This window comes from Vipera berus (assembly GCF_964194415.1).
Source record: "Vipera berus genome assembly, chromosome: 4".
NCBI classification, from domain to species: domain Eukaryota; kingdom Metazoa; phylum Chordata; class Lepidosauria; order Squamata; family Viperidae; genus Vipera; species Vipera berus.
The window spans coordinates 117,227,582-117,239,786 of record NC_138206.1 but is presented as its reverse complement, the minus strand read 5'-3'; positions in this window follow the sequence as shown (position 1 = coordinate 117,239,786).

Sequence of the window (12,205 nt, the reverse complement as noted above, 5' to 3'; positions counted from 1 at the left end):
CTTGTTTTAACCTGTCTTAACCATTGCACCAAACTAGCTCTCTCTACATAGTTAAACGTATTTTAAAAAATGGTGTGTTTAGCAGTACATAAAAGGTAGCAAATGAAGAATTTCTCTTCCAATAGAAAAGGAACCTTAGAAAAGCATTAAGATAGATAGATAGATAGATAGATAGATAGATAGATAGATAGATAGATAGATAGATAGATAATAGATAGATAGATAGATGATAGATAGATAGATAGATAGATGATAGATAGATAGATAGATAGATAGATAGATAGATAGATAGATAGATAGATAGATAATAGATAGATAGATAGATAGATAGATAGATAGATAGATAGATAGATAGATAGATAGATAGGTAAAGGTAAAGGTAAAGGTTCCCCCGCACATGCATGCTAGTCGTTTCCGACTCTAGGGGCCGGTGCTCATCTCCGTTTCAAAGCCGAAGAGCCAGCGCTTGTCCGAGGACGTCTCCGTGGTCATGTGGCCGGCATGACTAGACGCCAAAGGCGCACGGAACGCTGTTACCTTCCCACCGTAGTGGTCCCTATTTTTCTACTTGCATTTTTACGTGCTTTCGAACTGCTAGGTTGGCAGAAGCTGGGACGAGTAACAGGCGCTCACTCTGTTACGCGGCACTCGGGATTCGATCCGCCAAACTGCCGACCTTCTGATCGACAAGCTCAGCGTCCTAACCCACTGAGCCACCGCGTCCCTAGATAGATAGATAGATAGATAGATAGATAGATAGATAGATAGATAGATAGATAGATAGATAGATAGATACTAAACTCCTTCTCCCAATCGGAGGCTATTAATATTTAGTACTTATTTGCTATTTACTAGTGCAATACAGACTTTTTTTCATATTAATATAATTTCATGAAAAATAAATGGCTTCCAAGGTATTTTTAGAAACACAAGGAAAAAAAAACACAGTTGAAATTAATTGGAATGAGGAAAAGCTATCTGGAGGAAGGATATATATGTGTGTGCATGTGTGTGCATGTGTGTGTGTGTATATGTGTATACAGTATGTATAAAATATTTATAATGTAAATATAAAATGTAAAGAAAAATGAAAATAATGGGAAAGTAGGGGAGGAAAAACAGATGAGGAAAAAGTGTAGGGGAAGCAGGGAAAAAGAAATAAAAGCATTACCTTACAATAAGGTAATACCACAAAACCTCAACTTTTCACTTTTACATAGTAATATGTATTAGCCATTTCTATAGCAACAAACCTATCTAATCAGCAAAATCCAACATCAAAGTTTCTTTTTTTTCCCACCTTAAGCACAAAGTCCAGAAGTGGTTTCCAAGTAGAAACAAAGTTAGTTGCATTTTTTTTTTCTTCATTTAAAGCACTCAGTTGAGCCGTCTCTGTTAACTCCATCAGCTTTGCAATAGTGGCCAATATCTATAGCTCAGGCGTAGGAAAAGGCTGAAAGTTCATTCTTGTGGGTTGGCTTCTGAATTTTTCATTACCAGGCTAGGTAGAGTTTAGGGCATGTCAGTGTTGTGTCCTTCTCCTTATAAGGGCTTCAGGTGTGGTCAGTAGGTCAGGTGAGGGTTTTGTGGTGGGTCTTGTGATGGGTCAGATGTGGGTCATGTCAGGTGAGGGTGTTGTGATGAGGGAGGTCAACTGGTCAACTTGTAGTCAACTGGTCTTTTTGTGTGTTGTTGTGAGAAATACAATCTTCCATCCCTCAACAATCCCTCAACATCCAGTCAGAATCCTTTCTTCCATTCTCCACCAGCCAGTCTCAATTATCAGAACCTATTGTCCACTCCTCCCCATACACACACAGAGAGAGAGACAGACATACACACACACACCATCACAACTGATGAAGTTTCTGGGATGAGAAACAAAATGTGTGGTTCTTCTTCCTCAAGGGAAAAACAAACCAACAATCCAGTTGCCTTTAGAACGAGTATGCTTTGTCCTTCGATGTCTGGAGGAAACGAAGCAACCAAATAAATAAACAAACGGGATGAGGTATTTACCGAACATACCATTTAAGTGTTCCCTAACTCACTTGTTTTGCAGAACACATGCATTCCCTCCTTCCTCAAAATGAAACAGGGCCTTGATTTGAGAGCCCCATATTCTACAAGGAGAAGGAGAATTACACCCTAAATCTCTAGGGAAAACCAGAAGAGAAACTCAATTATTTTGTTATGAGCCAAGTGACGGAAATGTCTCTTTTACCATTGGATAAGGACGCGGTGGCTCAGTGGGTTAGGACGCTGAGCTTGTCGATCGGAAGGTCGGCAGTTTGGCGGGTCGAATCCCGAGTGCCGCGTAACAGAGTGAGCGCCTGTTACTCGTCCCAGCTTCTGCCAACCTAGCAGTTCGAAAGCACGTAAAAATGCAAGTAGAAAAATAGGGACCACTCCGGTGGGAAGGTAACAGCGTTCCGTGCGCCTTTGGCGTCTAGTCATGCCGGCCACATGACCACGGAGACGTCCTCGGAAAAGCGCTGGCTCTTCGGCTTTGAAACGGAGATGAGCACCGGCCCCTAGAGTCGGAAACGACTAGCACACATGTGCGGGGGAACCTTTACCTTTACCTTAAGAACTGAAAATTAAACGCAGTATGCTTGCGTTGCTTTGTTATGAGCCAAAAAAACCAGGGGGGGCTTGTAAGGACAAGTCAGGTACAGTTTGAAAGCAATGACAATATCATACAAGTGTAGGCAGCGTTGTGTAACTACGTTGCGTCTGCCCAAGGGCAGAAAAATCTCAACTTTCTTCTCTTTCTTTCTCCCCCTCTCTCAGCAAAAAAAAATGGCAGCTTTCTTTTATTGTGATTATCCAGCTGTGAGATTAAATGCAGGGGAGAGAATGACAGAGAAAGTATGCAAATCTTGGTAGGGAGCGTTGAATGAATTTTGGTACAGGTAGGAAATCAGACATGAGACTATTGTAAAATTTCTGGATCTTACCCTACATTTACCAGAAGCACAATTAAACAGTTAGGCAAAGCAAGCAGAAATGCATACAGTTGTTAGAACTCATTAATATCGCCAGGACAGAGAGATGGAAACCTTTTACTTAATTAGTTATTAGAATGGTAGACCACTTTAACAGGTGTCTGTGTTTCCATACTTTCTCTGTCCCACATTCCCCCCCCCCCTTTTGGTAGCGTTTCATTGATACATCCAGGGGCAGGAGGAATCCTCTTAATGGTGCCAGTTTTAGATGAAACACAGCTTTTTAGAACTGTTGTACACCATGGCCATAAAAAAAAATCAAGTTTCCGTAATCAATAGGCTAATATGTCTTTTCTTTTTCTCTGCCACTTTGGCCGGGGTTACAGAAGCTAAATTTTGCGTTGCTCTGATGAAAGCAACTTATAATTGGTTAAAGACATATTTATCTTTGTTTTAAGTATCACTTTTGGTCTGATACATCTGAACTAATAAATTGTAGGGAAGACAAAGGTTTTTATTTTATTTTATACTTTTATTTTATATCTTTTAGACGTATGAGAGAGAGAGAGAGAGAGAGAGAGAGAGAGAGAGAGAGAGAGAGAGAGAGAGAGAGAGAGAGAGAGAGAGAGAGAGAGAGAGAGAGAGAGAGAGAGAGATATCTTTGGTCATTCGGGTTTTGAGGCCTATGGTGCTGGAGAAGACTCCTGTGAGTCCCTTGGACTGCAAGGCAATCAAACTGGTCAGTCCTAGAGGAGATCAACCCTGACTGCTCTTTAGAAGGCCAGATCCTGAAGCTGAAACTCAAATACTTTGGCCACCTAATGAGAAGGAAGGACTCACTGGAGGAGAGCCTAATGCTGGGAAAGATTGAGGGCAAGAGAAGAAGGGGACGACAGAGAATGAGGTGGCTGGATGAAGTCACTGAAGCAGTAGGCCTGAGCCTAAATGGACTCCAGGAGATGGTAGAGGACAGGAAGGCCTGGAGGAACGTTGTCCATGGGGTCGCAATGGGACGGACATGACTTCGCAACTAACAACAACAACAACATGGACTACTAGTGAGGTCATGATCAATTTCAGGAATTTAGGCATGATTGTGCTTGCTGGATACCTCCATGCATGTCTCAGGTTTGCAATGCTCTTATAACCTTAGGGGTTACCAGGCCAGAAACAAGCAGGTTGAACAAACAAGGCAAAAAGTATCATGATGTTCTTGCAAAAAGCAACAACAACAAGAAGAAGAACAGAAAAACAAAAAGACTTCCTAAGAGACCAAAAGAGAAAGTACATGTTTTGACCATTTGAAGAAACTGATTCCTGTATCCAGCAATATATAATTTGCAACATACAACTCAAAGCCTCTCCTTGAGATGATATAGGTCCTCCTGCTTGAGCAGGGGGCTGGACTAGAAGACCTCCAAGGTCCCTTCCAGCTCTATTCTATTCTATTCTATTCTATTCTATTCTATTCTATTCTATTCTATTCTATTCTATTCTATTCTATTCTATTCTATTCTATTCTATTCTATTCTATTCTATTCTATTCTATTCTATTCTATTCTATTCCTGTATATTTTCTATTCTATTCTATTCTATTCTATTCTATTCTATTCTATTCTATTCTATTCTAATCTAATCTATTCTATTCTATTCTATTCTATTCTATTCTATTCTATTCTATTCTATTCTATTCTATTCTATTCTATTCTATTCTATTCTATTCTATTCCTCTCTGTCTGTCTGTCTGTCTGTCTGTCTGTTTCTCTCTCTCTCTCTCTCTCTCTCTCTCTCTCTCTCTCTCTCTCTCTCTCTCTCTCTCTCTCTCTCTCTCAAAATGAGCTGCTTTGCTTTTTTTTTTGACACCTTGGTCATTTTGCTGCCAAATAATCTTCACCTCCCATGATTTAATGCTCCTGTTTGCTTTATATCTTCTACCATTTGTTCAATTAAGAATGCAATGCCTTGCTCTGGAGGAGTTTTCTCTATACTTCAGGGTCTCAGCAGGATGTAGAGATGGCCTCATATTACAGGGTACGTGCCATGAATACCGGAAGACCTGGTCCTTATTGAAATGCTAATGTGTAGCATCAACAGAGATGTCTGGGCATTCACAAAATCATGGAGTTGACTCACTGGGTTTTGCGACAAGGAGATGTGGATTCCCACCGCTGGATGCCACAGAACTGGGAGTTTGGCGAGCTTACCAAGAAAGCAGTCGCTTCTGCTTATGAAGATTCAAAGCTCATATGAACTGAGGATTGGCTGCAGTGAAGTCGAGAACAAAATATATTTTGGATTGGGAAGATTGTAATGGCTGGACCAGATTGTAGATTTGTTGCACGCTTTGCTTGACAGAATGATAAAACTGGGGAAGGGTGAATTGAGGTCACCCAGTCCAACCTCCTGCTTTCAGCAGGAATCCACAATTAATTGAAGCATCCCTAAGAGATAAATCTATCCCTAACACCCTCTTACTGAAACATCTCCAATAAAGATGAACACACCACCACTTGCGTTTCACAGTTGAACTCCTGTCACCGTTTTGCTGTTTATTCTCCTGATACAGAAACCTTGAGAGCCTTTATCTCATCCTCTTTTTCCATCGAATTAAATTTCTGTCTGCTGCCACGGATCTGATTGTTCTGCGCACTTCTGTCGCGTAACCTCCCTTCACTTGCACAAATGACAGGAGCCTCAGATTGGTGTGTGTGTGCGTGTGGTGTGCAATATTCCAGACAACACAAGGCACAGTAGGATAACAAGGAGTTCATTTGAATGATCTCTTCTGATGGAGGTTATGATTTCCATCAAGTCATGTTACCAGTGCCAGTTGCATACAAGCACATGAAAACAGAGCACTCAATCAGATCTGTCAGACATCATTTTAAAGGTTGACCTTCCTTCTCGGAAACTCAGACAGGGCTGGGGATTATAATAATTGTCAATGTGCCATTTCAGCTTGAATGAGGTCGTCCCTCCAAAGAAATATATTTAAATATATGAAGCTCCTCTCCCTGCAAAACTTGTCTTGTATACGTGGACCCACCAGGAACTTTTCTACAAGGTATAGTTAAAGGTAAAGGTTCCCCCGCACATGCGTGCTAGTCGTTTCCGACTCTAGGGGCCGGTGCTCATCTCCGTTTCAAAGCCAAAGAGCCAGCGCTTGTCCGAGGACGTCTCCGTGGTCATGTGGCCGGCATGACTAGACGTCAATGGCGCACGGAACGCTGTTACCTTCCCACTGTAGTGGTCCCTATTTTTCTACTTGCATTTTTACGTGCTTTCGAACTGCTAGGTTGGCAGAAGCTGGGACGAGTAACAGGCGCTCACTCTGTTACGCGGCACTCGGGATTTGACCCGCCAAACTGCCAACCTTCTGATCGACAAGCTCAGCGTCCTAACCCACTGAGCCACCGCGTCCCTTACAAGGTATAGTTATATATGCATAAATACATGCAACCCCTTCATGGATTACTGCCTTGTCGTGGCGAAGGGGCTTGCGTAATTCAATGAAGCTATGAGCTATGCCATGCAGGGCCACCCAAGACGGACAGGTCATAGCAGAGAGTTCTGACAAAATGTGATCCACTGGAGAAGGAAATGGCAACCCACTCCAGTATCTTTGCCATGAAAACCCTATGGACAGTACCAAAAGGCAAAACGATATGACGCTGGAAGATGAGCCCCTCAGGTCGGAAGGCGTCCAATATGCTACTGGGGAAGAGCAGAGGGCTAGTACTAGTAGCGCCAGAAAGAATGAAGCGACTGGGCCAAAGCCGAAAGGACGCTCAGCTGTGGATGTGTCTGGTGGTGAAAGGAAAGTCCAATGCTGTAAAGATTTTTTCTCCATAGGAACCTGGAATGTAAGATCCATGAATCAAGGAAAGCTGGATGTGGTCAAACAAGAGATGACAAGACTGAACATTGACATCTTAGGTATCAGCGAACTAAAATGGACAGGAATGGGTGAATTTAATTCAGATGACCATCAGGTATACTACTGTGGGCAAGAATCCTTCAGAAGAAATGGAGTAGCCTTCATAGTCAATAAAAGAGTAGGAAAAGCAATACTGGGATACAATCCTCAAAATGACAGAATGATCTCAGTTCGAATCCAAGGCAAACCATTCAATATCACAGTAGTCCAAGTCTATGCCCCAACCACCAGTGCTGAAGAGGATGAAATTGACCAGTTCTATGAAGCACTACAGCACCTTATAGAACTAACACCAAAAAATGATGTTCTTATCATCATGGGGGATTGGAATGCTAAAGTAGGAAGCCAAAAGATAACTGGAATAACAGGCAAGTTTGGCCTTGGAGTGCAAAATGAAGCAGGGCACAGGCTGATAGAATTCTGTCAAGAGAATGCGATGGTCATAGCAAACACTCTTTTCCAACAACCCAAGAGACGGCTCTACACATGGACATCACCAGATGGTCAACACAGAAATCAGATTGACTATATGCTCTGCAGCCAAAGATGGAGAAGCTCTATACAGTCAGTAAAAACAAGACCAGGAGCTGACTGTGGCTCAGACCATGAGCTTCTCCTTGCAAAGTTTAGGCTTAAACTGAAGAAAGTAGGGAAAAGCACTAGGCCACTCAGGTATGAATTAAATCATATCCCTGATGAATATACAGTAGAGGTGACAAATAGATTTAAGGAATTAGATCTGATAGACAGAGTGCCTGAAGAACTATGGACAGAGGTTCGCGACATTGTACAAGAGGTAGCAACCAAAACCGTCCCAAAGAAAAAGAAATGCAAGAAAGCAAAATGGCTGTCTGAGGAAGCTTTGCAAATAGCTGAGGAAAGGAGGGAAGCGAAAGGCAAGGGAGAAAAAGAAAGATACGCCCAATTGAATGCAGAATTCCAGAGAATAGCTAGAAGAGATAAGAATGCCTTCTTAAATGAACAGTGCAAAGAAATAGAAGAAAACAATAGAATAGGGAGGACCAGAGATCTTTTCAAGAAAATTGGAGAAATGAAGGGCACGTTTAATGCAAAAATGGGCATGATAAAGGACCAAAATGGCAGGGACCTAACAGAGGCAGAAGAGATTAAGAAGAGGTGGCAAAATTACACAGAAGAACTATACAAGAATGAGCTTAACGTCCCTGATAATCACAGTGAGGTGGTCACTGACCTCGAGCCAGACATCCTAGAATGTGAAGTGAAGTGGGCCTTAGAAAAACTGAGCAACAACAAAGCTAGTGGAAGTGACAGTATTCCAGCTGAGCTATTCAAAATCTTAAAAGACAATGCAGTAAAAGTGCTACACTCAATTTGCCAGCAAATTTGGAAAACTCAACAGTGGCCACAGGATTGGAAAAGATCAGTTTACATTCCAATTCCAAAGAAAGGCAGTGCCAAAGAATGTTCAAACTATCGCACCATTGCACTCATTTCTCATGCTAGTAAAGTCATGCTTAAAATCCTACAAGCTAGACTTCAGCAGTATGTGGATCGAGAACTACCAGAAGTACAGGCAGGATTTCGAAGAGGCAGAGGAACTAGAGATCAAATTGCCAATATACGCTGGATCATGGAGAAAGCTAGGGAGTTCCAGAAAAACATCTACTTCTGCTTCATTGACTATGCTAAAGCCTTTGATTGTGTGGATCACAACAAACTGTGGCAAGTTCTTAAAGAGATGGGAGTACCAGACCATCTTATTTGTCTCTTGAGAAACCTATATGCGGGTCAAGAAGCAACAGTGAGAACTGGACACGGAACCACTGATTGGTTCAAAATTGGGAAAGGAGTCCGGCAAGGCTGTATACTGTCGCCCTGCCTATTTAACTTATATGCAGAGCACATCATGAGAAAGGCAGGGCTAGATGAATCAAAAGTTGGAATTAAGATTGCCGGAAGAAATATCAACAACCTAAGATACGCAGATGATACCACTCTAATGGCAGAAAGTGAAGAAGAACTAAAGAGCCTCTTGTTGCAGGTGAAGAAGGAGAGTGCAAAACTTGGGTTGAAACTTAACATTAAGAAAACCAAGATCATGGCATCTGGCCCTCTCAATTCCTGGCAAATAGATGGGGAAGAAATGGAGGTAGTGACAGATTTTATTTTCCTGGGCTCCAAGATCACTGCAGACGGGGACTGTAGCCAAGAAATTAAAAGACGCTTGCTCCTGGGGAGGAAAGCCATGGCAAATCTAGACAGCACACTAAAAAGCAGAGACATCACCCTGTCAACAAAAGTGCGTATAGTCAAGGCTATGGTTTTCCCAGTTGCAATGTATGGCAGTGAAAGTTGGACCATAAGAAAGGCTGAGCGCCAAAGAATTGAGGCCTTTGAACTGTGGTGCTGGAGAAGACTCCTGCGAGTCCCTTGGACTGCAAGGCGATCAAACCGGTCAGTCCTAGAGGAGATCAATCCTGACTGCTCTTTAGAAGGCCAGATTCTGAAGCTAAAACTCAAGTACTTTGGCCACCTAATGAGAAGGAAGGACTCACTGGAGAAGAGCCTAATGCTGGGAAAGATCGAGGGCAATAGAAGAAGGGGACGACAGAGAATGAGGTGGCTGGATGGAGTCACTGAAGCAGTAGGCGCGAGCTTAAATGGACTCCAGAAGATGGTAGAGTACAGGAAGGCCTGGAGGAATGTTGTCCATAGGGTCGCGATGGGTCGGACACGACTTCGCAGCTAACAACAACAAAAATACATGCAAACCCAATGTTCGACAGTTCATTTAGTTCAAAGTGACAATGGAACTTTAAAAAAAAAGTGATTTATGATCATTTTTCACTCTTTTTTTATTAAAGTTTTATTGATTTTCTAGTTTTACATTTAAATATTTAAAAAGAAACGTGGCAGCTGAGTTAATCGATAATTCAATAGCATACAAATATCTTTAGTACAGGTCTCAAACTACTACACTAAATGTTTCCTCTCTTTTCCCCTTAGTGTTTACTGTCTCAGGTTTAAACTAGTACAATTCTTATTATATCAATTAAATAAAAATAACTTTCTTACATTTATCAATAATTTTTAGTTTATACATATACTGGTTATTGTAGCATTCAATCTTTATAGACGATCAATGTCCTAATTAGTTTTTCCCAATTTTTAGTTTCCCACTAATATTTAACATTTAATATTTATGATCATTTTTCACCCTTACGACCATTGCAGCATTCACAGGATCATGGGATCAAAATTCAGATGCTGGAATGCTGACTCATATTTATGATGGTTGCAGTGTCCCGGGGTCATGTGATCCCCTTTTGTGACCTTATGACAAGACAAGCCAATGGGGAAGCCAGATTCACTCAACAACCATGCTACTAACTTAACTTCTGCATTGATTCACTTAACAACGGTGTCAAGTAAGGTCATAAAATGGGGCAAAATTCAGTCACTAAGGAACTATCCAATCTTTAGAAAGTCTTGACTTTGTACATCTGCAAATTCATTTATGCTTCCCCAGTCTTGTTTTAGGAGTTCCTACTGAATTTATAGAATAAACGTAGCTTTTTAATTTTACTCTCCTTTTAGTGTTACATAGAACATAGAGCATAGAATAATAGAATTGGAAGGGACCTTGGAGGTCTTCTAGTCCAACCCCCTGTTCAAGCAGGAGACCGTATACCATTTCAGACAAGTGGTATAGTGGCATCCTGCAGCAGAATCAACACAATCAACACAAAACAAAATGAAAGAGAAAGATTCATTCACGGTTATAAATCTATGCGCATTATAAAAAAAATGTATTTTCAGAATGCTAGCTGAGAAAAGGTCATGGGTCTGGTTACAGAAAAGACATTATCTACATTTATTGGTGACTAAAAACTTCTTACAGACTTTTGCAGAATGTTTTTTAAAAAAAATGAGTTTGTCATTTATGGCTTTGATGATTAGACAGGGTGGATTATAGAAAGAAGAGAACTATAGTGTAACTTTAGAAAGAGGAAGATTAAAATGTACTTATAATAGCTGTGAAGAAAATCAGAAGCTGTCAAGGATTCCGCAAAACTATAAGTTGCAAGCCTATTAAACTAAGGCAACCACAGCTGGATTGAAAAAAAAACCTGGACAAACTCAAAACTGTTTGCTACCGTCAAGGGCACGGGTGTCGAACTCACCACGTCACATGACGTGTCACGACATATCGTGACTTTTTTCACAATGCCGGAGCTGGGGTGGACACGTCCTCCACACGATGCAACTGGCCTGCAGGCCGGCAGTTTGACACCCCTGATCTAGGGGTTGTGTGGATTTTTGATTGAGCATCATTGGCCCTTCACAGTGTCCCAGTTTTTGTCATGGATCCACCCATGGATCCCTCCCCAGACGTGAGTTCAGAGGAGAAGGATGAGTTTGACTCAGCAGAGGAAAGCATGGAGACAAGTGATGGTCTGGATCGGGAGTCAGCTCCATGACTCCCGATCGGATGAACAATAGGCTGAGCAAGATGAGCCACATCTACAGCAAGTTATTATTATTATTATTATTAATTTTATTTGTATACCGCCCTTCTCCCGAAGGACTCAGGGCGGTGAACAGGGCAATACATATTAAAAAACAAGATACAAAAATTAAAAACGATTAAACAAATGCCCATGAATAAGTTAAAACACATTAAAATAGATTAAAACAGATTAATAAAACCCAACCCCATCCCATCAGGCCAGGCCAGCTTGTTCGAAAAGGTAGGTTTTGAGATCGCGCCGGAAGGAGCGGAGGTCAGGCGCCATCCGGAGCTCGACTGGAAGATGGTTCCATAAATCCAGCGTGCCCACAGAGAACGCCCTCCCCCTGGGGGCCACCAGTCGACATTCTTTGACCAGGGGCACCCTGAGGAGGCCCTCTCTGTGGGAGCGTATTGGGTGGAGGGAAGTTGACGCCGGCTGCAGGTGCTCCCCAAGGTATTCCGGACCCATGCCATGTAGGGCTTTGTAGGTCATTACCAACACCTTGAATCTCACCCAGAAGACAACTGGAAGCCAATGCAGCTCGCGGAGCAGAGGTGTAACATGGGAGTGTCGGGAAACTCCCAACACAACTCTCGCGGCTGCATTCTGTACCAGTTGGAGCCTCCAAGTGGTCTTCAAGGGTAGCCCCATGTAGAGAGCATTGCAGTAGTCCAGACGAGAGGTCACAAGGGCATGAGTGACCGTACATAAGGCATCCCGGTCTAGATAGGGCCAGGAGGATCCAGGTGAGGTCCGGGATCAGCTGCCACCCTTTAGCAATCCAAAGACACGTAGGGCAGAGAGAACACAGGAACAACTCAGGT